This window comes from Lolium rigidum, chromosome 6, assembly GCF_022539505.1.
Source record: "Lolium rigidum isolate FL_2022 chromosome 6, APGP_CSIRO_Lrig_0.1, whole genome shotgun sequence".
NCBI classification, from domain to species: domain Eukaryota; kingdom Viridiplantae; phylum Streptophyta; class Magnoliopsida; order Poales; family Poaceae; genus Lolium; species Lolium rigidum.
Window position 1 is genome coordinate 312,618,401 of NC_061513.1, and position 26,682 is coordinate 312,645,082.

Genomic DNA, 26,682 nt, shown 5'->3' on the forward strand with positions numbered 1-26,682 from the left:
GAGCGCGAGGCCCAATCGTGAGTAGGATGATCCGATTATGCGGTGAAAACCCTAAATCGTCGTAGATCGCATTAGCTTTATCTTGATCAAGCAGGACCACCATATATTCGGACACCTTGTACGAATCATGGGTGGATCGGCTCTTTGAGCCGATTCACGAGACAACCTCGAGAGCCGATTGAGGCTCGTATTTAACGTTTACGTGTATGCCATGCAGGAAACTAAGCGAGGCATCATCCAACACCTTCCCCGACCAGGTATAGGTCAGGTGGCACGCCCTTGCGACAAGCATCGGACGTGTGACCAGAAGGCTTTGCGGGCCGTCGCTCTGAGGGACTAGGGCCAGCCGCAGCCCTGAGTTGTTCCCGGCCCTACGGTGTTGCCAGTCGCTGCCCGCCGGTGGGTTTCTGACCGCAACACCCGGTCCATTCTTTTATATTGAAATACAAATCTGCTGCAATACTTGTTCTTTACTGTTTTCTTGCAAACAATCATCTTCCACACAATACGGTTAATCCTTTGTTACAGCAAGCCGGTGAGATTGACAACCTCACTGTTTCGTTGGGGCAAAGTACTTTGGTTGTGTTGTGCAGGTTCCACGTTGGCGCCGGAATCTCCGGTGTTGCGCCGCACTACATCCCGCCGCCATCAACCTTCAACGTGCTTCTTGGCTCCTCCTGGTTCGATAAACCTTGGTTTCTTTCGAGGGAAAACTTGCTGCTCGTGCGCATCATACCTTCCTCTTGGGGTTCCCAACGAACGTGTGAATTACACGCCATCAAGCATATTTTCTGGCGCCGTTGCCGGGGAGATCAAGACACGCTGCAAGGGGAGTCTTCACTTCTCAATCTCTTTACTTTGTTTTTGTCTTGCTTTATTTTATTTACTACTTTGTTTGCTGCATTATATCAAAATACAAAAAAATTAGTTGCTAGTTTTACTTTATTTATTGTCTTGCACTCTATATTAAAAACACACAAAAAAATTAGTTACTTGCATTTACTTTATCTAGTTTGTTTTATTTACTACTGCTAAAATGAGTAATCCTGAAGTTGAAGTTCGTTCATTTAAGCAACAAGGGGGAGAATGTTTACAAGATGCTTGGTATAGAATTAGTGATGCCCATAATAGGTGCACTAAGAAACACTCCACCACTATCCTACTCAGGAATTTTTACGTTGGTATCTCTAGCTGGAATAGATATGTTCTTGATTGTCTCGCGGGAGGTAACTTCATAGGCACTCCCGCTTTAGAAACTAGTTGCATTATTGAGAGTTTATTTGGAACACCACCTGTTAATGAAACTAAAATTGAAACCTCCCTTGAGGATGTTATGAAAAAATTGGAAACCATAGAGAAAAATCTTAGTGTTGAAACTAAGTTGGAGATGTTACTTGACAAAACTGATGAACTTGATAAATCCTTAGGAGAAATTGATGAAAGAATTAGTGTCCTAGGAACTTGTGTTGACCATGATAATCAAATTAATAGGATTGGCAAACTTGAAAAAGCTATGGGAACCTTGGGTTCAACCCTTTCATCTTTACAGTTTAGAGAGAAAGCTTATGTGGGAAAGGAGCAAAAGTTTATGTATGTCTCTAAAGTGCCTAAACCAAAGAAATATTATTATAGGCCTAAAATTGACAAAGCCCTTAGTACCACTACAGATGGGGGAGCTTATGATGTTGATGCTTCGTCTCTTGATGTTACTTGATACACACTTTCTGCGCCCAGCTGAAAGGCGTTAAAGAAAAGCGCTTATGGGAGACAACCCATGTTTTTACTACAGTATTTTTATTTTGAATTTGAGTCTTGGAAGTTGTTTAATACTGTAGCAACCTCTCCTTATCTTAGTTTTATGTTTTGTTGTGCCAAGTAAAGTCTTTGATAGTAAAGTAAATACTAGATTTGGATTACTGCGCAGAAACAGATTTCTTTGCTGTCACGAATCTGGGTCTAATTCTCTGTAGGTAACTCAGAAAATTAAGCCAATTTACGTGAGTAATCCTCAGATATGTACGCAACTTTCATTCAATTTGGGCATTTTCATTTGAGCAAGTCTGGTGCCCTAATAAAATCCATCTTTACGGACTGTTCTGTTTTGACAGATTCTGCCTTTTATTTCGCATTGCCTCTTTTGCTATGTTGGATGAATTTCTTTGATCCATTAACATCCAGTAGCTTTATGCAATGTCCAGAAGTGTTAAGAATGATTGTGTCACCTCTGAACATGTTAATTTTTATGGTGCACTAACCCTCTAATGAGTTGTTTCGAGTTTGGTGTGGAGGAAGTTTTCAAGGATCAAGAGAAGAGTATGATACAATATGATCAAGGAGAGTGAAAGCTCTAAGATTGGGGATGCCCCGGTGGTTCACCCCTGCATATTCTAAGAAGACTCAAGCGTCTAAGCTTGGGGATGCCCAAGGCATCCCCTTCTTCATCGACAACAATATCAGGTTCCTCCCCTGAAACTATATTTTTTATTCCGTCACATCTTATGCACTTTGCTTGGAGCGTCGGTTTGTTTTTGTTTTTGTTTTGTTTGAATAAAATGGATCCTAGCATTCACTGTATGGGAGAGAGACACGCTCCGCTGTAGCATATGGACAAGTATGTCCTTAGGCTCTACTCATAGTATTCATGGCGAAGTTTCTTCTTCGTTAAATTGTTATATGGTTGGAATTGGAAAATACTACATGTAGTAACTCTAAAATGTCTTGAATAATTTGATACTTGGCAATTGTTGTGCTCATGTTTAAGCTCTTGCATCATATACTTTGTACCCATTAATGAAGAAACACTTAGAGCTTGCTAATTTGGTTTGCATATTTGGTTTCTCTAGAGTCTAGATAATATCTAGTATTGAGTTTTGAACAACAAGGAAGACGGTGTAGAGTCTTGTAATGTTTACAATATGTCTTTTATGTGAGTTTTGCTGCACCGTTCATCCTTGTGTTTGTTTCAAATAACCTTGCTAGCCTAAACCTTGTATCGAGAGGGAATACTTCTCATGCATCTAAAATCCTTGAGCCAACCACTATGCCATTTGTGTCCACCATACCTACCTACTACATGGTATTTATCCGCCATTCCAAAGTAAATTGCTTGAGTGCTACCTTTAAAATTCCATCATTCACCTTTACAATATATAGCTCATGGGACAAATAGCTTAAAAACTATTGTGGTATTGAATATGTACTTATGCACTTTATCTCTTATTAAGTTGCTTGTTGTGCGATAACCATGCTTCGGGGACGCCATCAACTATTCTTTGTTGAATATCATGTGAGTTGCTATGCATGTCCGTCTTGTCCGAAGTAAGAGAGATCTACCACCTTAATGGTTGGAGCATGCATATTGTTAGAGAAGAACATTGGGCCGCTAACTAAAGCCATGAATCATGGTGGAAGTTTCAGTTTTGGACATATATCCTCAATCTCATATGAGAATAATAATTGTTGCCACATGCTTATGTATTAAAGAGGAGTCCATTATCCGTTGTCCATGTTGTCCCGAGTATAGATGTCTAAGTTGAGAATAATCAAAAGCGAGAAATCCAAAATGCGAGCTTTCTCCTTAGACCTTTGTACAGGCGGCATGGAGGTATCCCATTGTGACACTTGGTTAAAACATGTGTATTGCGATGATCCGGTAGTCCAAGCTAATTAGGACAAGGTGCGGGCATTATTAGTATACTATGCATGAGGCTTGCAACTTGTAAGATATAATTTACATAACTCATATGCTTTATTACTACCGTTGACAAAATTGTTTCATGTTTTCAAAATAAAAGCTCTAGCACAAATATAGCAATCGATGCTTTCCTCTTTGAAGGACCATTCTTTTACTTTTATGTTGAGTCAGTTCACCTATCTCTCTCCACCTCAAGAAGCAAACACTTGTGTGAACTGTGCATTGATTCCTACATACTTGCATATTGCACTTGTTATATTACTCTATGTTGACAATTATCCATGAGATATACATGTTATAAGTTGAAAGCAACCGCTGAAACTTAATCTTCCTTTGTGTTGCTTCAATACCTTTACTTTGATTTATTGCTTTATGAGTTAACTCTTATGCAAGACTTATTGATGCTTGTCTTGAAGTACTATTCATGAAAAGTCTTTGCTTTATGATTCACTTGTTTACTCATGTCATTACCATTGTTTTGATCACCGCATTCATTACATATGTTTACAAATAGTATGATCAAGGTTATGATGGCATGTCACTTCAGAAATTATCTTTGTTATCGTTTTACCCGCTCGGGACGAGCGAAACTAAGCTTGGGGATGCTGATACGTCTCCGACGTATCAATAATTTCTTATGTTCCATGCCACATTATTGATGATATCTACATGTTTCATGCACACTTTATGTCATATTCGTGCATTTTTCGGAACTAACCTATTAACAAGATGCCGAAGAGCCGATTCTTTGTTTTTCGCTGTTTTTGGTTTCGAAATCCTAGTAACGAAATATTCTCGGAATTGGACGAAATCAACGCCCAGGGTCCTATTTTGCCACGAAGCTTCCAGAAGACCGAAAGGGATACGAAGTGGGGCGACGAGGCGCCGCCACCGTAGGGCCGCACGGCCAGAGGGGGGCCCGCGCCACCTTATGGTGTGGGCCCCTCATCAGCCCTCCGACTCTGCCCTTCCGCCTACTTATAGCCTCCGTCGCGAAACCCCTGATACGAAGAACCACGATACGGAAAACCTTCCAGAGACGCCGCCGCCGCCAATCCCATCTCGGGGGATTCGGAGATCTCCTCCGGCACCCTGCCGGAGAGGGGATTCATCTCCCGGAGGACTCTTCACCGCCATGGTCGCCTCCGGAGTGATGAGTGAGTAGTTCACCCCTGGACTATGGGTCCATAGCAGTAGCTAGATGGTTGTCTTCTCCTCATTGTGCTTCATTGTTGGATCTTGTGAGCTGCCTAACATGATCAAGATCGTCTATCTGTAATGCTATATGTTGTGTTTGTCGGGATCCGATGGATAGAGAATACCATGTTATGTTAATTATCAAGTTATTACCTATGTGTTGTTTATGATCTTGCTTGCTCTCCGTTATTAGTAGAGGCTCTGGCCAAGTTGATGCTAGTAACTCCAAGAGGGAGTATTTATGCTCGATAGTGGGTTCATGCCTACATTGATATCTGGGGAGTGACGAAACCCCTAAGGTTGTGTTGTCTCTGTTGCCACTAGGGATAAAACATTGATGCTATGTCTAAGGATGTAGTTGTTGATTACATTACGCACCATACTTAATGCAATTGTCTGTTGCTTTGCAACTTAATACTTGAAGGGGTTCGGATGATAACCTGAAGGTGGACTTTTTAGGCATAGATGCAGTTGGATGGCGGTCTATGTACTTTGTCATAATGCCCAATTAAATCTCACTGTACTTATCATGACATGTATGTGCATTGTTATGCCCTCTCTATTTGTCAATTGCTCGACTGTAATTTGTTCACCCAACATGCTTTTATCTTATGGGAGAGACACCTCTAGTGAACTGTGGACCCCGGTCCATTCTTTTATACTGAAATACAAATCTGCTGCAGTACTTGTTCTTTACTGTTTTCTTGCAAACAATCATCTTCCACACAATACGGTTAATCCTTTGTTACAGCAAGCCGGTGAGATTGCCAACCTCACTTGTTTCGTTGGGGCAAAGTACTTTGGTTGTGTTGTGCAGGTTCCACGTTGGCGCCGGAATCTCCGGTGTTGCGCCGCACTACATCCCGCCGCCATCAACCTTCAACGTGCTTCTTGGCTCCTCCTGGTTCGATAAACCTTGGTTTCTTTCTGAGGGAAAACTTGCTGCTGTGCGCATCATACCTTCCTCTTGGGGTTCCCAACGAACGTGTGAATTACACGCCATCAGCCAGCTTCCCCAAGCTTAGAATTTTCCATATCATTAGCAACAATGGTATTCAAAGTATTCATGCTAATATGTTCCATGGTTTTTTTAATTTTCGCATCAGACCATCCATGTCTTAAATCAGGAAATAGAATAAGAAGCTCATTGTTGTTCATTATGCCAAACTAGTGTAAACAAGAAACAAAAAGATGCAATTGCAGGATCTAAAGGAAATAACTTTGAGTACTTACAACGGCGAAAATAGCTTAGTAGCCGAGATCCGGAGTGTGAGTACCTTTTACCTTTCCTCCCCGGCAACAGCGCCATAAAATAGCTTGATGTCTACGGGAGCTTCTATTCTTGTGGACAGTGTTGGGCCTCCAAGAGTAGAGGTTTGTAGAACAGCAGCAAGTTTCCCTTAAGTGGATCACCCAAGGTTTATCGAACTCAGGGAGGAAGAGGTCAAAGATATCCCTCTCATGCAACCCTGCAACCACAAAGCAAGAAGTCTCTTGTGTCCCCAACACACCTAATAGGTGCACTAGTTCGGCGAAGAGATAGTGAAATACAGGTGGTATGAATAAGCGAGTAGTAACGCAGCAGTAGTAACGCGATAGAAACAAGTAAACAAGCAGCGATAGCGATATTTAGGAACAAGGCCTAGGGATTAGACTTTCACTAGTGGACACTCTCAACTTTGATCACATAACAGAATAGATAAATGCATACTCTACACTCTCTTGTTGGATGATAAACACCAATAATTGCGTAGGATTACACGAACCCTCAATGCCGGAGTTAACAAGCTCCACAATATTCAATGTTCATATTTAAATAACCTTAGAGTGCATGACAGATCAACACAACTAAACCAAGTACTAACATAGCATGCACACTCGTCACCTTCACACTATGTAGGAGGAATAGATCACATCAATACCATCATAGCAATAGTTAACTTCATAATCTACAAGAGATCATAATCATAGCCTACGCCAAGTACTAACACGGATGCACACACTTGTCACCATTACACCGTGCGGGAGGAATAAACTACTTTAATAACATCACTAGAGTAGCACATGGATAAATTGTGATACAAAACACATTGCAATCATAAAGGGATATAAATAAGCACTTCACTATGCCATTCATAACAGTGAATAAGTATTCCGTGAAATATAGCCTAAGAGACCCACACGGTGCACACACTGTCACCTTTACACACGTGGGACAAGGAGTCTCCGGAGATCACATAAGTAAAATCCACTTGACTAGCATAATGACATCTAGATTACAAGCATCATCATATGAATCTCAATCATGTAAGGCAGCTCATGAGATTATTGTATTGAAGCACATAGGAGAGAGATTAACCACATAGCTACCGGTACAGCCCCGAGCCTCGATGGAGAACTACTCCCTCCTCATGGGAGACAGCAGCGTTGATGGAGATGGCGGTGGTGTCGATGGAGGAGCCTTCCGGGGGCACTTCCCCGTCCCGGCGGCGTGCCGGAACAGAGACTCATGTCCCCCAGATCTTGGCTTCGCGATGGCGGCGGCTCTGGAAGGTTTCTCGTACCGTGGCTTTTTCCGTCTCGAGGTTTTAGGTCCAGGGGCTTTATATAGGCGAAGAAGCGGCGTCAGGAGGTCGAAGGGGCGCCGACACTATAGGGGGGCGCGGGCCCCCCTTGGCCGCGCCGGCCTAGGGTTTGGTGGGCCTGTGCCCCCTCTCCGGCGGTTCTCGTGTGTTCTGGATGCTTCCGGGCAAAATAGGAACCTGGGCGTTGATTTCGTCCAATTCCGAGAATATTTCGTTACTAGGATTTCTGAAACCAAAAACAGCAGAAAACAGCAACTGGCCTTTCGGCATCTCGTCAATAGGTTAGTTCCAGAAAACGCATAAATATGACATAAAGTATGTACAAAACATGCAGATATCATCAATAATGTGGCATGGAACATAAGAAATTATCGATACGTCGGAGATGTATCACTCCCTGGCTCGCCAAAACCCCTCATGTTGTATATGAGAGCTTTCATGTCTGAGCACTAGAGGTCCCACCGCGCCCCCTGCGCACCGTCAACCGGGGACGGCGCTCCCTGGCGCGCGCCCGCAGGTTACGAAGGGTAACGTTATCGTCCAAAGAGGCTTGGACCCCCGAGACCGAGTCCTCCAGCACATCCTCCGACGCCACCGGGGGGTCGTCACCCAAATCGGCGATCACACCAGAGTCGTTGGCCTCCCTGGCCAACCTCTCCTGCTCGTCCCGCTCCTTGCGCGCCGCCGCGGCCGCGAGGGCCGCCTGGGCAAGCTCCTTCGCCCTAACCAGCTGTAACGCCTCCACAGGCGACCCCATGCTAGGGGCAAACACCATGCCGCTGTCCACAATAACCGAAGAGAGATGCGAATCGGGCATGGAGGGGAGGAGGGAAAAGTCTGAGTCCGTACCTGTGGTCGTAGGAAGCTCCAAGTTCTTCGCCGCTGCCAGCGACTGTGCCTTCTTCAAGACGCTGGTGGCCGCCACGCCCGTATTCCTCGCGCTCTTCCTGACCGGGGCCGCTGGCACCGCCATCCTCTTGGTCCTCTTGGTCGCCACCTCCGTGATCGCCGGCACCACCTTGGTCCGCTTGCCTTGCGCCAAGGAGATCGTTGTCGTCAGCTCGCCATGTAAGTCCACCACCGCAACCGGCACAGTCGCTGCCACCGGCTGTTGGACCGGCCCGCCTCCGGTCACCGCATCCTCCAGGCCCACCGGCGCCACCACCGTGTCCTCCATCGCCGAGACAGGGCTAGCGGGCTCAATCGTCGGGCTGTCCCGGATCCACGAGCCCACCAAGTCCGTGACTTGGGATGCCGTCTCCTCCGAGACCAGCGAAGTTTCCTCCGCGCCCACGCCCAGCTGCGAGAGAGGTGGCACGTCCACCTGCTTCTCGAGGCGTCCACCCTCGTCCACCTCCGAGAGGATGGCAAACCGTCCCAGGTTAGCCAGCGCAGGGAAGGACCGCAGGTTAGACCCGTACTGGTCTGTCACCTTGCCCAGCTGCGGCGCGCTGTGCGAATCCACGCCACCCTTGAGCTGGGAGGAGCCCAGGCCCCCGCCCGTCTTGTCAGCCCCCTTCGCCTTCTCCTTGTCAGAACCCCGTCTGCGGTGCCGGTTCCACGCCTCCCCATCAGTGCTCCGCTCCTCGGACTCGAGGTCATCCCCATCCTCATCATCCCGTGGCGCTGGTGGGCGTGGCGGACCAGAAGAGCCCCCAGCACAGGGTGCCCCCAGCTCCGCGTGAATCCCCAAGGTGAAGGGCTCGCCATTCACACACAGCTGGATCGTCCCTTTGACCCTCCCAGATATTTACAGTGCGGTTTGAGGATTTGGGGTGTTTTTTGCCCAGTCCAGACACTCTGAAGTGGTCAAATTCGTAAAATTTTTGGAGGTTTGTTTGCAGATCAAGCCCGCGACCTCTATAGTTGGGATTTTAAAGGTATTTTTGCAGGTCAATCTCACTTCTGCTCCGGTGCTCCTCCCCTGAGAAAATTCTGAGCACGTCAAACAGAACAACGGTGAAGATCTTTCCATACATGTTCGTAAGCGGGGGCACGATTGTAATTTCTGTGTAGGTTCACCCTCCATACAACCCTGTATAGACCCGTATGGTACGCGTTGTGTGTATCTCGTTTTTGTACGTATATACGGTCACGTGTGTGCTAAAATAGAAAGGTCCTATAAAAATCTTGCTCACGTGACCTCTTCTTTTTCTTACGTGGCATACACATACTGTATCAATACAGATGTGTATACATAGGCTGAATATGGGTTTCGGCGGACGCAATACACGAAAAAAGCCCAACTATGATCCTTTAACTCATTTAGGGGGGGAGCACCGGAGCAGCCCTCGGTCAATCTGGATACGGTCAACGTGTAGCTCGCTCCAACACAGTTCGCCGATAAACTTGCTGGAGCCCGGCCAAATTCTGGCGAACTTCCATGTAATTCGACGGGAGATTAGGCAAAATAGAAACAGGCTCGCCGTAATTAGCCGCCAGTTGAATTCGGGCAGATCCAGTCGAGCAGCGCGGCGAGGATTGTCGGGGCGGCCGAGCGTGGGGCGTGGGCGTGGCCGGCAGCCGACAGCCGGTGGCGCGGGGCGTGGGCGGGGCCTGCAGCGCGGGGCGTGGTTGTGGGCGTGTGGCTCCGCGAGCGGGCTGATGCGCGCGCGCGCGAGCGTGGCCAGCGCGCGGGCTGCTGCGAGCGCAGGCGGGTTGCGGCCAGCGCGTCGGCGGGCGTGGCCGGCGCGGGGCGGCCGAGCGCGGGCCGGCGGCGTGGTGTGGCAGGGCGGGGTGGGTTGGGAAGAAGAATAAGGTGGAGTAAAAAAACTGTCACCTGGGTGGAATATTCGGGAATATACTATTTTACAGTTTCTATTTTTTTCGGTAAGGGAGCAAAAATGCCCTAGCCTCTGCATCAGGATGCACACGGTTTTTTATTGCAAATATCAAAAGTATTCAAGTTTGAAGTGCGGGAAAAAAACGAAATACAATCATGGATCTAACATAGTTGCAACATGAATCAACCAACGGAAAAGACGACACAAAGCTAGGCTAGCCATACTCTATCTTATTACTGTGTCGCCATCCAGTAGCCCGGAAAAAGAAGTCCTGAGTAACCACAAGCAGCCGGGTGCAAACAGTATCCATATCCTTGCGCTGGTCCTTCGGTAGCAGGAAAGCCCATAACTGGTTCCAGTGCATAGCTCGATGGATAACCTGCAAAAAGTTAGTACCTTTTTAATTATTGAAAATGATATCATTTTTAGTCCTCCAAATTTTCCAACATATGGCAGAGATTCCAATCCGAATTTTATTCTTATCTTTCTTTAGAACTCCATTTAACCAGTTCCCAAACATATTATTAATACTTGTGGGTGGAGGAATGTTATAAGTAATAAATCAGCCTCCAAATTATCTTAGCAAAAGGACATGCAAGGAACAAATGGTGGACAGTTTCATTTGTATCACAAAAACAACACTTCTGAGACCCCGTCCACCTACGCTTTGCCAAATTATCCTTAGTAAGTAAAACCTTGTCATTGAGAAACCACATAAATATTTTAATCTTCAAAGGGATTTTGAGTTTCCACAAATACTTACGCAAGAATCTAGCATGTCCATTCATACAATCGAGATACATAGATTTAACAGTAAACAAACCGGCTTCAGTAAGCTTCCATACAAATTTATCAGGCTCAGTATTAAGATCAACAACAATAAGTCTCGGACACAAATGGAACCATTCATTATATTTGTGATCATTTAAACTTCGTCTAAAAGTGACATTGAGCGGAGTTTGAGCCAAAACCGTGGAAACCAGGACATTTTTATGTTGAACAATGTTGTACAAAGAAGGATAACGAAGTGATAGAGGAACATCCCCTAAGCAAATGTCTTCCCAAAAACATACCCAAGTACCATCACCAACTTTGAAATATTCCCTACTGAAAAAATCAGATTTTACTTTCATAAGGCCTTTCCAAAAGGGTGAATCCGTCGGCTTTGCTTGTACTTGAGTTTGAGTTTTAGAATGAAGGTATTTGTTATGCAAAATGTCCTGCCACATACCCTCTTCAGTAAGGAGTTTGAACAGCCATTTACTAAGCAAACATTTATTCTTTAATTCTAAAACCTCAATACCAGGACCCCCCCCCCGCTCTTTTGGTCGACACAACATGTTCCACTTAGAAAGTCTATATTTTCTCTTGTTTTCATCCGATTGCCAAAAAAAGTTTGATCTATAATAATCTAGTCTTTTTCGGACCCCCACCGGAATCTCCATAAAAGACGACATAAACATTGGTAAGCTTGTTAACACCGAATTAATGAGAACTAGCTTATCCCCATAAGAAAGCATCTTACTCCGCCAACAACCAAGCTTTGACGCAAAACGACTTTCAACCGGATTCCACTCAGCTTTTACAGTTTCTATTTACGGGGTCTGGTCTGTGGAGGCATTTTTTGGCCTCAAAATCGCGAATTTTTCGACCTATTAACACGTATTTGGGATTTGCAGTTTGAGGTTTATGCTAGAGATGCTCTTAACAGCTTAGACGGTTCCCTGGGTGTATCAGATATATGTGGTCGGCGATGGACAATAATTTTATGGAACTCATGAAGGACAGCGCAAGTTGAGTTGGATAATACTTGTTAGTCCTACATGAAATTTTGGAGTTTGTTGTAACAGCCACTAGCACATGGAACTGGAGTACTAATTGGTTGACATATTCAGGAGCAATGTTTGTTTTTTTAGGACCACGATGGATAGAAGCTGCAAACGCGGAAGTACAGCGGATCATAACATCGGGTGGCACGATCTCCGATCGAGCTTTTTGCAGGCCGATTCATGGGTAATTTTTTGTGTGACATGCATCTGCAGTCCTCTAACTCGCAGGCAACGTTAATGCTCAACCTCACAAATTGCACCCAGGCCCATCCATGAAGGCGTGTATGTTGTGCTACCGATGATTTGGTTGTTTTGGCTTGTGATAATCCACCGTTTTTCAAGCAAATCTTGTACTATTCTAATTTCTATTTTGAAGGAAACAGCAGGACTCCATCCTGCTGTGAGCTTTATTGATTGAATAATAGTTACATCGTCAATTAACATCTCGAAATATTAAAGATCTGCGGATGATCTACCAGACATTCGGTAGTGAATCCGTCTCTCTTGATAACCAATCAGCAATACAGTTGGCTTCCCTATTACAAAAATTAAACTTGCATACGGAAAATGTTGATGCTTGGACATAGATATCATCAAATAGTGCTACTGCTGCAGTTGAGAGAAAATCGCTAGTTTGAAGGGTATGAACAACTTGCAAACAATCTGACTGAAAAATAATATGTGACCACCCCACTGATTAGCCAAAGCAATGCCCCTGGACACCGCTTGAGCTTCCAACTTAGATGCATTCATTGCATATTGAACCATTCCTTTGCATGCAGAGATGAAGCTCCCCATACGATCTCTCTGGTTACTACTCCTATACCTCCTGACAGATACTCAAGATTGAAGCTAGCATCCGCGTTAATAAAAACATAACCTTTTCTTGGTTTGGCCCAAACGCTTTGCTTCTTTATTGAGTTTTTCCTCAAGGATCTAATATTCTTTCTAGTAATGACTTGGATAGACATAGCAGCAACCGAATTTGTGGGGTACTTCTCTCCATGGATAAGTTGACGATTTATCCACCAGATATACCACGCAGTCGTCAAAATAAGCTCACTCAACCCATCAACATGTTGATGTACTAAGAGCTCCTCAAGCTCTGTCCACTATCATAGCTTCTTCTATTTTTTCTACCAAACCAAGTTTTCTCCATATGTCCAAAGCATGCTCACAACTAAACAAAACATGTTTTATGTCCTCGCAATGAATATTACACCGGGGGCATTGTATGGACATTGGGAGATGCAGATTTACTAGAATTGTATAACATGGAAAAATTCCATGGAGAGATTTCCAAGCAAATATTTTTATCTTTCCCGTAACTGATGTTTTCCAGAGAATATCCAAAACAATATTTTGGCTTGATTGCCCAGGTGCATATAGATCTCTTTCTTTTCTACCAAATTGATATTTGCACTCACCGTGATAGACCGATCCAATTGAGAACAAGAGAGTTCTTTGTGTACCTCCATGCAACAAAATCCTCGATACCGTTTGAAGATAGTGCTATAGCTAGAATTTTATTAGCATCAATAGACAAGAAATTTCCCCTTATCAGGACCTCACCCCAAGATCCAGTGATTGGATTAATAAGTTCTTCAACTTTCGAAAGAACAATGTTTCCTCTCGGTGAAATAACCAAACCATCAGGTTTATTAGGAATCCAAGATTCATGCCATATATCAATTTGCGAACCATCAGCTACTCGCCATATACAGCCTCTGTTGAAAGTTTGGATACCCGCCAAGATGCTTTGCCAAGTAAATGAGGCACCACTCTTCATTTTGGCCTTCAAAAGTTTCCCATCCGGGTAATATTTAGCTCGTAAAACTCGGGCACATAATGAATCAGGTTCCCTCAATAAAGGCCACACCTGTTTTGCCAACATTGCAAGGTTAAAACTATGCAAATGTTGAATGCAAAGTCCCCCACTCTTCTTAGGGATACACAACTTCCACCATGCAAACCAATGCATATTCTTATCGTTGACCTCATCAACCCCACCAAAATTGCGATATTGCGTTTGAAAACAGACATCACATAAACCGATATTGCTTGTGCAACAGCTTTAAGAATAATTTCCTTTCCTCCCATTGATAGTGTTCTTTCCTTCCATCCCAGGATAATTTTTTGCACTCTCTAAACCAAATATTTGAAACAATCACTTCTATCCACCCCTACCATAGAAGGTAGTCCCAAGTATTTGCCAGATATGGCCTCCGTCAAAATCTCCAAGATGGTACAGATTTCGTCTCTTACCTCCAGAATATATTGCCAACACTATACTTGCCAACACTCACCAATTGTTGCCGTGGTATCGTCACGGCATATGCCATAGGGTGGCTAAAGAGAGTGGTTCTGTTGCCTACCAAAACCCACCGGCGAGCAGCGACGGGCAACACGTAGAGCCGGGAGGCTCCCAGGACTGCTGGTGGATCCTGGTCCCTCGGGCGACGGCCCGCAATGCCTCTGGCGCACGTCCTGGCGGTTGCGAGGGCGTGCCACCTGACCTATACCTGGTCAGGAAGTTGATGGATTGCTTCGACTAGTTTCCTGCATGGCAAACACGTAAACATTAAATACGAGCCCCGATCGGCTCTTAGGTTGCCCTGTGGATCGGCTCAAAGAGCCGATTGCCCCATGGTTCACGTTGGATTTACAATGACATGGGGATCCTGCATTATCAACATAAAGCTAAACCAATCTACGACAGTCTAGGGTTCTCACCGCATAACCGGAATATCCTACGCGTAGTTGAGCCTAGCAGATACGAAAGATAATGAAAAAACAGTCCTAAACGAGGCCTAAAAACCAACATGAAGTCGATTCCGGAACAATCCCTTCTAGGAGCAGCAAATCATACCCTACGCACTACCGGATCGTTCAACCCGTTTGCAAGGCCTAACCATGCAGATATCAAACTAAACCTTATAGAATGAGGAACGACTATAATAGATTGTATCTACTAAACAAAGATTAAGCAAGATGCTGCCCTTACGCCCAAGATAGGTGTAAGGGCGGCTAGATGTTGAGAGGCAACGTAGCTAGACAAGCATATCATAAAAGCATCGACGTAAACCCCAAAACATCTACGATAAGGGTGTTGCTCGCCATCAAAAAGGCTTCAGCACGAGCAACACCAACAACGAATAAACTGATACTGCCTAGATCGCAAGATGCGGTCTAGGCAGCATGTTGCTTACCCGGGAGAAACCCTCGAAACAAGGGGTGGCGATGCGCCTAGATTGGTTTGTTGTGAACATGATCGTCCTCCTTTCTCAATAACCCTAGGTACATATTTATAGTCCGTGGACTTTCTAATTAAGGAATAATCCTAACCGTGTACGAGCTAAACTCTATCTCTTAATTCTAAATCTACCATAATATACAGATACACGGGCAATCTAGCCCAAATTCTCGCACAAAGCCGGTTCAGAAACACTTCATATGCATGTCCTCTAAGCCCATCTTCGATCACGGCCCACCTCCTGCTCTGGCTAAATTCTGGTGGTAACAGGTTCCTACTATGATCTTACGGCGGTATCCGGATGCGGGTATGGGCACGAGCGACAAAGCGACGTACCCAGGTTCGAGGCCCTCCTGTGGAGGTAACACCTCTACTCCTGCTATGAGTGTATAAGTAGTATCACAGTACAATGGTGCTCCTTGAGCTGTATCCGGCTGCTCCTGGGAGGCAAAGCTAGACGAAGGTCTCTCTCACACGGCAACGCTAAGACTAGAATGAGTGAAAGGATCGATCGTCCCCCTGCACGAGAGGGGTGGCTCAGCTTATATAGATGCTGGCCAATATACAAAGAAGTCCCTATGACCTATTATCCGGCTGGCCGGCTTCGGCTTCTACTCCTTCCCGAGGTGTTGACGTCAGGAGCCGTTGAGGCGTTAAGGCACGTCCCATCCGTCTGCCGAAGTTAGCGGTATGGAGAGGAAGTGTCCCTGTCGCCATCGATGGCATGTAGCCGTACGACGCGGCGTGAGCCATGATGGCCTGTCGAGCGAGAGGCACTGTGGCTCTACAGTGCCCCGCACTTTACGGAAGGTGAGATCATCGTGGACTTTAGGAGCCGGATCACCTTTCCAGTTCCTTCTCCTGCAAGGCTCACCAGCTTCGAGCCGATCAGGGGAGAGATCAACCAAGCCGGATATGACAAGTTGAAGCCGGCCCAGCCATAGCGCAGACGGCCATGGCCAGACCGACATGGACTTTGAACCAGCCGACTCTCAAGGCAGCCGGCCACGGCTCCAGCCGGCTGCTCCTCAGCCGGCCTTCGCCGCGGGCCAGCCGGCCTTGAGCCAGCTGTTCTCAGTCTTCTGCCTTAATCGGTGTCTTCCCCCCGACAATTGTCCTGAAGATGCGCAATAAACCTCCAAAATATCTTTTAAACACCTTGCATTACTCTCATCTGCCTTCATCAAAATAAGTGAGTGATGGCTCCCAAGTGTAGGAGATCAATTGTATTACTTTTCAATACGAAATGCTGTCGAACTCAAGAGGAGCTAAAGGTATTGGTTAGAAGAATCGACAAGAAATCAGTAATCATAAAGTAATGGTTTTGGTATTTTTGGGTGTATAGTTTGCGATAAAAATTTAATGCGAAAAGTAAATAGGAAATAAGTAAATGTTCTCGATGAGAGAAAAGCCCAATCCTCTATGCAGCAAGAGTACAAGCTCAAGTGTGTGTGCTTATATGAGAATAAATTTCCCGAGGGCGACATGGATTCACTAGCATCTAAGTTCTAAATAATATGGTAAATATTTTGTCAAGCTATATTCAATTAGGGGCGGAGTCTAAGTTAGGTGCAGCCATAAATATGTGCAAGTCCACCCCTTATGATGGGTGCTAAAGCCATTATCATGAGCACATATAGGAATCATTAAGACATAAATGTCCCACCATAGCCATCAGATCAGGGGTCCCGACATAAAACCCTCTAATGCAACCCACAATATTGGAAGACGGTTTCGTTCGTTCTGACCCTTCCAACACTAATGCATTAAAGTGCAGCCCTATGAGCCCATATATGTGAAGTAATATGCATTCTACGTTCACATAAAATTATCATAGAACAATATAAAAGATAAAAAAAACTTGACCAAATACTCATTGCACATCATATAGAATCATAGCCAGATCATCCTATGCCCTCAGGAACGTGACGAACTACATCCAAGTGGCAAACATGATATGGATTAGAGGCATAATGATTAAAAAAAATCTGAATATATAATATCCCCAACAAATAATGAAAAAGTACCAATCACGAACATGCAATAGCACTAAAAATAATATTCAGAGTACAATTCAACACAAACTATGAGGGGGATGACGTTGATCTCGTAGATGGAGATGGTGGTGATGATGGCGTTGATGGAGATGCCTCCTCCCAAGACAAGGAGGAGTGGGGATGTCGATGGCGTCGATTTCCCCTTCACCGGAGGCACAGGTGCAGCAGGATCTGCCGTCTCCCGGAGTAGGAGAGGACTTTCACCTCTGCCGGCACCTCAATAAATTTCAGGAAAATATGGCTTAGGTTTTTAGGCGAAACAGAGCTTCTGGAATAAAAGGGAGGCCGAGATGATGCCCGATTTGCAAGCGACCTCTCGGGTGGTGCGCCCTGTATGTTTGGGCATGCCACCTAGGTCCGTTCAAGCCTCGTGGCTCCCCTCGCGTGATTCTTTCGCCCACTATTCTTCTCTGGGTGAAAAGTTGATGATGTATTTTTTACCATTATTTTTTTGCGATCCAGAAAGTTTTGAAACAAATAATATACAAAAAAGAGTTTTTCTGCCTCCCAGAAATTAAATACCAATGAAGGGGACTTTGTAGGAAATTCCCATAAATCGACTAACAATGCATAGATAATGATGTATGATGAAAAATAACAACGAAAACTAACCATATATGTAGCAATAATGATGATGAAAATGCATGTATCAAATCCCCCAAGTTTAAACATTTCCTCGTCCTCGAGCAAATAAGCGAATAGATCATATCTGTTAGGGAAATATGCTTGTTGTATTACCAGGGGGCCAAAGGCCACAATATATAGTACATGTACAGGTGGAAATATGCAGGAAGCCCCCTAACATATGGGGAAACTACAATATACAGATATATACATCTAACACCCCCCTCAAACTCATGGTGGATCCACAACACCGAGTTTGGAGAGTAAGAAATCATGCTTGCGCTCGAGTACGTGCCTTCGTAAAGAAATCCGCCAACTGCAAATCTGAAGGCACATAATGAACCGCAACAACATCATCCTGCACTCGAGCACGTGTGTAAAAAGCATCAACACCAATATGCTTGGTCAGCTCATGCTTGACCGGATCACGTGCAATACTGATAGCACCTGTCCTGTCAGACAAAAGTGGAGTGGGTGTCGTAACAGAGACCCCAAAATCTGCAAGCAACCACCGTAACCAAGTCACCTCAGCAATCAACAAAGCCATAGCCCGCAACTCAGCCTCAACACTCGAACGGGAAGCTGCGACCTGTTTCTTCGTCTTCCAAGCAACAAGCGAACCACCAAGAAACACACGAGTAAGCGAGAAAGTGAACGACGATCCGTAGGATCACTCGCCCATGTAGCATCCGAATAGCACTCGGAGTCGGAGAGAGCTGGAACGGGGAAAGAAAAGGCGACGAGTGATCGTGCCACGAAGGTAACGGAGAACACGGAGGAGATGACTATAGTGAACAGTGGTAGGAGCTGAGACAAAGCGACTCGAGAATATGAACAGGATAAGAAATATCGGGACGAGTGACGAGCAAGATAAACAAGACTCCCAACAAGATGGCGATAACGGGTGGGATCGGGAAGAGGATCACCATCGGTAGGACGAAGCTTAACATTAAGCTCCATAGGAGTATCGGCTGTGCGCTCATCCCCAAGAGCGAGCACGAGCAAGAAGATCCTGAATGTACTTTTCACGAGAGATAGAAAAGCCATCGAAGTGGAGGAAACCTCAATGCCAAGAAAATAGCGAAGAGGACCAAGATCGGTCATAAGAAACGATCACGAAGACGAGCCTTGACGAAGGCAATATACTCGGGATCATCACCGGTAATGATCATATCATCAACATAAAGAAGAAGAAGAGTACGTCCACGAGGAGAAGTGTGAACGAAAAGTCGTTGGATCATGAAGAGCTAGGAGAGAAACCAGCAGCGAGTCACCACGAGAGGCGAAGCGCTCAAACCAGGCACGAGGGGCCTGTTTGAGACCATAGAGAGAACGTCGAAGACGACAAACCATCCCATCGGGAACAGAATACCCGGGAGGAGGCTGCATGTAAACCTCCTCACTCAACTCGCCATTAAGAAAAGCATTCGAACATCAAGGCGGGAGACGGACCGGCGGCGAACGAAGCAACGACGAAGAAGGGTACGCACAATAGTCATATGAGCGACGGGGGCAAAAGTCTCATCATAGTCACGCCCGTGCTCTGCTGAAAGCCACGAGCCACAAGACGCGCTTTATAGCGCTCAAGAGATCCATCAGAGCGAGTCTTAATTTTATAGACCCACTTACACGAGATAGGACGAACACCAGAAGGGGGAGAAACAAGATCCCAAGTGCCAGTGCGCTCAAGCGCAGCGATCTCCTCAGCCATGGCAAGCTGCCATTCAGGATGACGCTCGGCATCCCGATAAGAAGTCGGCTCGGAAACGACAGAGAGACCATGCCGACTAGGAGAGTAACGAGCTGGAGCACGACGCCGACGCACGAGCCGTGAAGGGGAAGCTCATCTGCGAGAAGACAAGTCATCAGAAGAAGAGGAAGAAGGGACAGCATCGGAAGGAGCCGAAGCCGGAGAACGAGGAGTACTAGGTGGACTAGACGAACGAGAGGATGGCGCCGAGAGGGGCGCATCAGAAGTAGGAGGGATGGGAGGAGGAACAGCAGGGGGTGCATCCGGAAAAAGAAGAAAATAGATATCATCCACCGGGTAAGTACCCGAGGTGGGGCGAGGATAGAAGGGACGCGTCTCATCAAACGTGACGTCACGAGAGATGCGCATCCGACGACCAACGGGGTCCCAACGGCGATAGCCCTTATGCTCATCACCGTATCCGAGAAGAACACACTCAACGGACCGAGCGGTTAGTTTGGTGCGTTCACGAGGAGGCGGAAGAACATAGCGAGACGCAACCAAATGAACGGAGAGTCGAGTAGTCCGGAGAAACACCGGAGAGACGCTCGAGAGGAATGCCACCCTGTAGAGCAGCGGAAGGCTGAATGTTAATGAGGTGGGCCGACGTAGCAACAGCCTCAGCCCAGAAATGTGGCGGAAGAGAAGAAGCAATCATCATAGCACGGGTGGTCTCAAGAAGATGACGATGCTTACGCTCGGCGACACCATTTTGAGCATGCGCGCCGGGACAAGAAAACTGAGCGAGGGTGCCCTCCTCGGCAAGGACACCACGAAGGTCTTCGGGAGATATACTCACCAGCAGAATCATCACGGAACACGCGAATGGGTGAGGAATACTGAGTGCGGACCATGGCCGCAAAACGCTGATAAATAGAGAGCACCTCACTGCGAGAGTGCATGAAAAACACCCAGGTGTACCATGAAAAATCATCAATGAATAAGATATAGTATCGATGGCCCCCATTCGAAGCGAAGGGAGCCGGACCCCAAACATCTGAATGGACTAAATCGAACGGTCGCTGAGAGACAGACACACTAGTAGGATAAGGAAGCTGAATCTGTTTGCCTAACCTACAGCCCCGACGAGTGTAACAACCCATCTCCGGAGACGGACCCCGAAGGCCACGATGAACCAAAGACGACAGGCGAGAGTCACAAAGGTGACCAAGACGATGATGCCACTCGCTGAAAAGAGCCGGTGACGGAGGCAACGGCCGGAGGAGAACCGGCGGATGGAGTGGCGGCGGAAGGAATACTGAAGCCGATCTAACTCCCAAAGCCCCGGAGACTTACGGCTACGAGGGCTAGCTCCAACCGGGGCTCGTGTGCGACGATCCCGAACCGCACAAGACTCGGCATCAAGAATGACGCGACAACCGGAATCGGTGGTGGCTAGCGAGAGAAAAGGTTCATCCGAAGGCGAGGAACATGAGAAACATCGAGGAGAGAGAAAGAGGGAGTAGAAAGGGTACCTCTACTAGAAACGAGGAATAGAGGTACCATCGGCCGTGACAACACGGACATGAGAAATAAGAGACCGAAGAGCGAGACATAATAGAAGACTCGAGAGGTCCTATGAAAGGAAGCTCCGGAATCCGGATACCACGGGGACGTACTCGATCGTGTAGAAGCGGTGGTCGCGCGGTGCTAGAAGAGCCGGTCACGGGACCAGCATCGCCCGGCGGGAAGAGTCCGTAGTACCGAGCGGACCACGAAGACCCCCGAGAATGTCCCGATCGGAGAGTGCAAGCTGCAGAAGATCCTGAAGAGCCGACTGCGCGACGATCCCGGAACTGGCCGACGTAAGCGGGATCCCGCGTCCAACAGGTGGAGGAAGTGTGGTCAACCTTGCCACGGTAGGTGCAATGAGGACGAGGGCGGAGACTCGGACCGCGAGGCTGCTGACGTAAACTGGAATCCCAAGCATCAAGCAGGCGGTGAAGCTGCGCTATCTCATGCGCAGAGAGGGGCGCGACTGGAGATGTCGACGTACAATCAGGTGCAGATGAGGAGGTATCAGCCACACGCACAGAGGCCACCAAAGGGGGCGACGGAGAGCAACACGCCGATGAAGACAGAGTCGGCAAAGCGCGGTCATAACCACGTGAAGAGGCCGCGAAAATCGATGTAGAGCGGCAGGCCGACGTAGACGGAGTCGACGAAGCGCGGCCATAACCGCGGGAAGAGGCCGCAAAAGTCGATGTAGAGCGGCGGGCCGACGTAGACGAAGTCGGCGAAGCGCGGGCAGAGCCGCATGAAGAGGCCGCAAAAGTCGGCGAAGCGCGGTGATACGTCGCAAACGTATCTATAATTTCTTATGTTCCATGCTACTTTTATTACAATACTTGAATGTTTTATACATACTTTACAGCATTATTATACATTTTCCGACACTAACCTATTAACAAGATGCCGAAGTGTCAGTTGCTGTTTACTGCTGTTTTTGGTTTCAGAAATCCTAGTAAGGAAATATTCTCGGAATTGGACGAAATCAACGCCCAGGGGCCTATTTTTACACGAAGCTTCCAGAAGACCGAAAGGGAGACGAAGTGGGGCCACGAGGTGGGGACACACCGAGGCGGCGCGGCCCAAGCCTCGGCCGCGCCGGCCTAGTGTGTGGGCCCCTCGTGACGCCCCTTGACCTACCCTTCCGCATACTTAAAGCCTCCGTCGCGAAACCCCCGTGCCGAGAGCCACGATACGGAAAACCTTCCGAGAGACGCCGTCGTCGCGAATCCCATCTCGGGGGATTCAGGAGATCGCCTCCGGCACCCTCGCCGGAGAGGGGAATCATCACTCGGAGGGGCTCTACATCATCATGCCCGCCTCCGGATTGATGCGTGAGTAGTTCATCCTTGGACTATGGGTCCATAGCGGTAGCTAGATGGTTGTCTTCTCCGCTTGTGCTTTCATTGTTATAGATCTTGTGAGCTGCCTAACATGATCAAGATCATCTATTTGTAATGCTATATGTTGTGTTTGGCGAGATCCGATGAATATAGAATATTATGTTAAGTTGATTATCAATCTATCATATATGTGTTGTTTATGTTCTTGCATGCTCTCCGTTGCTAGTAGAGGCTCCGGCCAAGTTGATACTTGTAACTCCAAGAGGGAGTAATTATGCTCGATAGTGGGTTCATGCCTCCATTTAATGCGGGACGGTGACGGAAAGTTCTAAGGTTGTGGATGTGCTTGTTGCTACTAGGGATAAAACATTGATGCTTTGTCTAAGGATATTTGTGTTGATTACATTACGCGCCATACTTAATGCAATTATCTGTTGTTTACAATTTAATACTGGAAGGGGTTCGGATGATAACCTGATTATTTAGGCATAGATGCATGCTGGATAGTGGTCTATGTACTTTGTCGTAATGCCCTGATTAAATCACATAGTAATCCTCATTGATATGTATTGAATCTTTATTTGTCAATTGCCCGCCTGTAATTTGTTCACCCAGCATGTTAGTTATCTTATTGGAGAGACACCTCTAGTGAACTGTGGACCCTGGTCCATTCTTTTACATCTGAATACATTCTACTTGTTCTTCTCGTTCTTTGCAAACAAACACCATTTTCCACTCGATACGCTTAATCCTTTGTTTTCAGCAAGCCGGTGAGATTGACAACCTCATCGTTACGTTGGGACAAAGTACTTTGATTGTGTTGTGCAGGTTCCACATTGGCGCCGGTTTCACTGGTGTTGCGCCGCACTACATTCCTCCACCAACAACCTTCACGTGCTTTTTGGCTCCTACTGGTTCGATAACCTTGGTTTCTTTCTGAGGGAAAACTTGTCACTTTGTGCATCATACCTTCCTCTTGGGGTTCCCAACGGACGTGTACATCTACGCGCATCAAGGACTGTTTTTCTGGCGCCGTTGCCGGGGAGATCAAGACACGCTGCAAGGGGAGTCTCCACTTCCAATCTCTTTACTTTGTTTTTGTCTTGCTTTATTTTATTTACTACTTTGTTTGCTGCACTTAAAAAAACCCAAAAAAATTTAGTTGCTAGCTTTACTTTATTTTACTGTCTTGTTCTCTATATAAAAAACACAAAAAAATTAGTTACTTGTCTTTACTTTATTTGCCTAGTTTACTTTATTACTATTATAATGGGTACTCCTGAAAATACTAAGTTGTGTGACTTCACTAGCACAAATAATAATGATTTTATATGTACTCCTATTGCTCCACCTGCTACTACAGCAGAATTTTATGAAATTAAACCTGCTTTACTGAATCTTGTTATGAGAGAGCAATTTTCTGGTGTTAGTACTGATGATGCTGCTGCCCATCTTAATAATTTTGTTGAACTTTGTGAAATGCAAAAGTATAAGGATATACATGGTGATATTATAAAACTGAAATTGTTTCCTTTCTCATTAAGAGGAAGAGCTAAAGATTGGTTGCTATCTTTACCTAAAAATAGTATTGATTCATGGACTAAATGTAAAGATGCTTTTATTAGTAAATATTATCCTCATGCTAAGATTATATCTTTGAGAAGTAGCATAATGAATTTTAAACAATTTGATAATGAACATGTTGCTTAAGCATGGGAGAGAATGAAATCTTTGGTAAAGAATTGCCCAACCCATGGATCGACTACTTGGATGATCATCCAAACCTTTTATGCAGGATTGAATTTTTCCTCAAGGAACCTATTGGATTCAGTCTACTGGAGGTACTTTTATGTCCATCACCTTAGGCGCCGCGACTAAATTACTTGATGATATGATGATCAATTACTCTGAATGGCACACTGAAAGAACTCCTCAAGGTAAGAAGGTAAATTTTGTTGAAGAAACCTCTTCTTTGGGTGATAAGATTGATGCTATTATGTCTATGCTTGCAAATGGTAGATCTCATATTGATCCTAATAATGTTCCTTTAGCTTAATTGGTTGCTCAAGAAGAAAATGTTGATGTGAATTTCATTAAGAACAATAATTTCAACAACAATGCTTATAGGAATAATTATGGTAACAACAACTTTAGGCCATATCCTTCTAATAGTAATGGTTATGGTAATTCTTATGGTAATTCTTACAATAATAATAAGAGTGTACCCTCTGGTCTTGAAGTGAGTCTTAAAGAATTTATTAATACACAAACTGCTTTCAATAAAACCATTGAAGAAAAGCTTGGTAAAATTGATATTCTTGCTTCCAAAGTTGATAGTCTTGCTCTTGATGTTGATCTTTTAAAATTGAAAGTTATGCCTGAGAAAGTTGAAGATGCTAGGTTTGCTAAAACAAATGCCATCCAAGTTAGAATTAATGATAATATTAGATTGTTGGCTGAATTGCATGCTAGGTGGGATAGAGAAGAAAAAAAAACTTGCTAAAGAAAATAATGTAGCTAAAGTATGGACTATTACCACCACTAGTAATGTTGATTCTTCACATGTTGGTGCACCTCCTACTATCAATGGTAAAATAATTGGTGTTGGCAATGTTTCTACTCCTAGTGCAAAGCGCGCAAAATTGCCTGAAACTGCTGAAACTGCTGTTTGTGATAAAACTGCTGAAATTTTTCAAAGTATTGGTGACAATGATTCCATTGCTGTAGAACATAATGGTTTAGATTTTGATGATTGTCATATTACTGAAGTTATAAAGTTCTTACAAAAACTTGCTAGAAGTCCCAATGCTAGTGCTATAAATTTAGCCTTTACAAAACACATTACAAATGCTCTCATTAAAGTTAGGGAAGAGAAATTAAAACTTGAAGCTTCTATTCCTAGGAAGTTAGAAGATGGTTGGGAGCCCATCATTAAAATGAAATTCAATGACTTTAAGTGTAATGCTTTATGTGATCTTGGTGCAACATTTCTGTTATGCCTAAAAAGATTTATGATATGCTTGACTTGCCACCATTAAAGAATTGTTATTTGGATGTTAATCTTGCCGATAATGTTAAAAAGAAACCTTTGGGGAGGATTGATAATGTGCGCATTACGGTTAACAATAACCTTGTCCCCGTTGACTTTGTTGTCTTGGATATCGAATGCAATGCATCTTGTCCTATTGTGTTAGGAAGACCTTTTCTTCGAACCGTTGGTGCTGTTATTGATATGAAGGAAGGTAATATTAAATATCAATTTCCTCTCAAGAAAGGTATGGAACACTTCCCTAGAAAGAGAATGAATTTGCCTTTTGATTCTATTATTATAACAAGCTATGATGTTGATGCTTCTTCTCTTGATGTTACTTGATTTGCACTTTCTGCGCCTAGCTGAAAGGCGTTAAAGAAAAGCACTTCTTGGGAGATAACCCATGTTTTATTTTATTTACTGTATTGTTGAGTCTTGGAAGTTGTTTACTACTCGTAGCAACCTCTCCTTATCATGTTTTTGTGCCAAGTAAAGTTTCTATGCTAAAGTTGATGCTATATTTGGGATCGCTGCGCAGAAACAGCATTGCTGTCTGTCACGAATTCTGGAATAAGTCTCTGTAAAAAAATCAAAAAAATCTGCAAATTTACGAGCGTGATCCCCAAATACGTACGCAAATTTTATTAGTTTTGAGTTTTTCCATTTGAGCAATTTAAGTGCCCCTTCTAGATGCATCTTTACGGACTGTTCTGTTTTTGAAAGATTCTGTCTTTTGTTTCGCATTGCCGCTTTTGCTATGTTGAATGAGTTTCTTTGTTCCATTAACTTTCAGAAGCTTTGTGCAATGTCCAGAAGTGTTAAGAATGATTGTGTCACCTCTGAATATGTGAATTTTTGGTTATGCACTAACCCTCTAATGAGTTTGCTTGAAGTTTGTGTGAAGGAAGTTTTCAAGGGTCAAGAGAAGAGGATGATATACTATGATCAAGAAGAGTGAAAGGTCTAAGCTTGGGGATGCCCCGGTGGTTCATCCCTGCATATTTTAAGAAGACTCAAGCATCTAAGC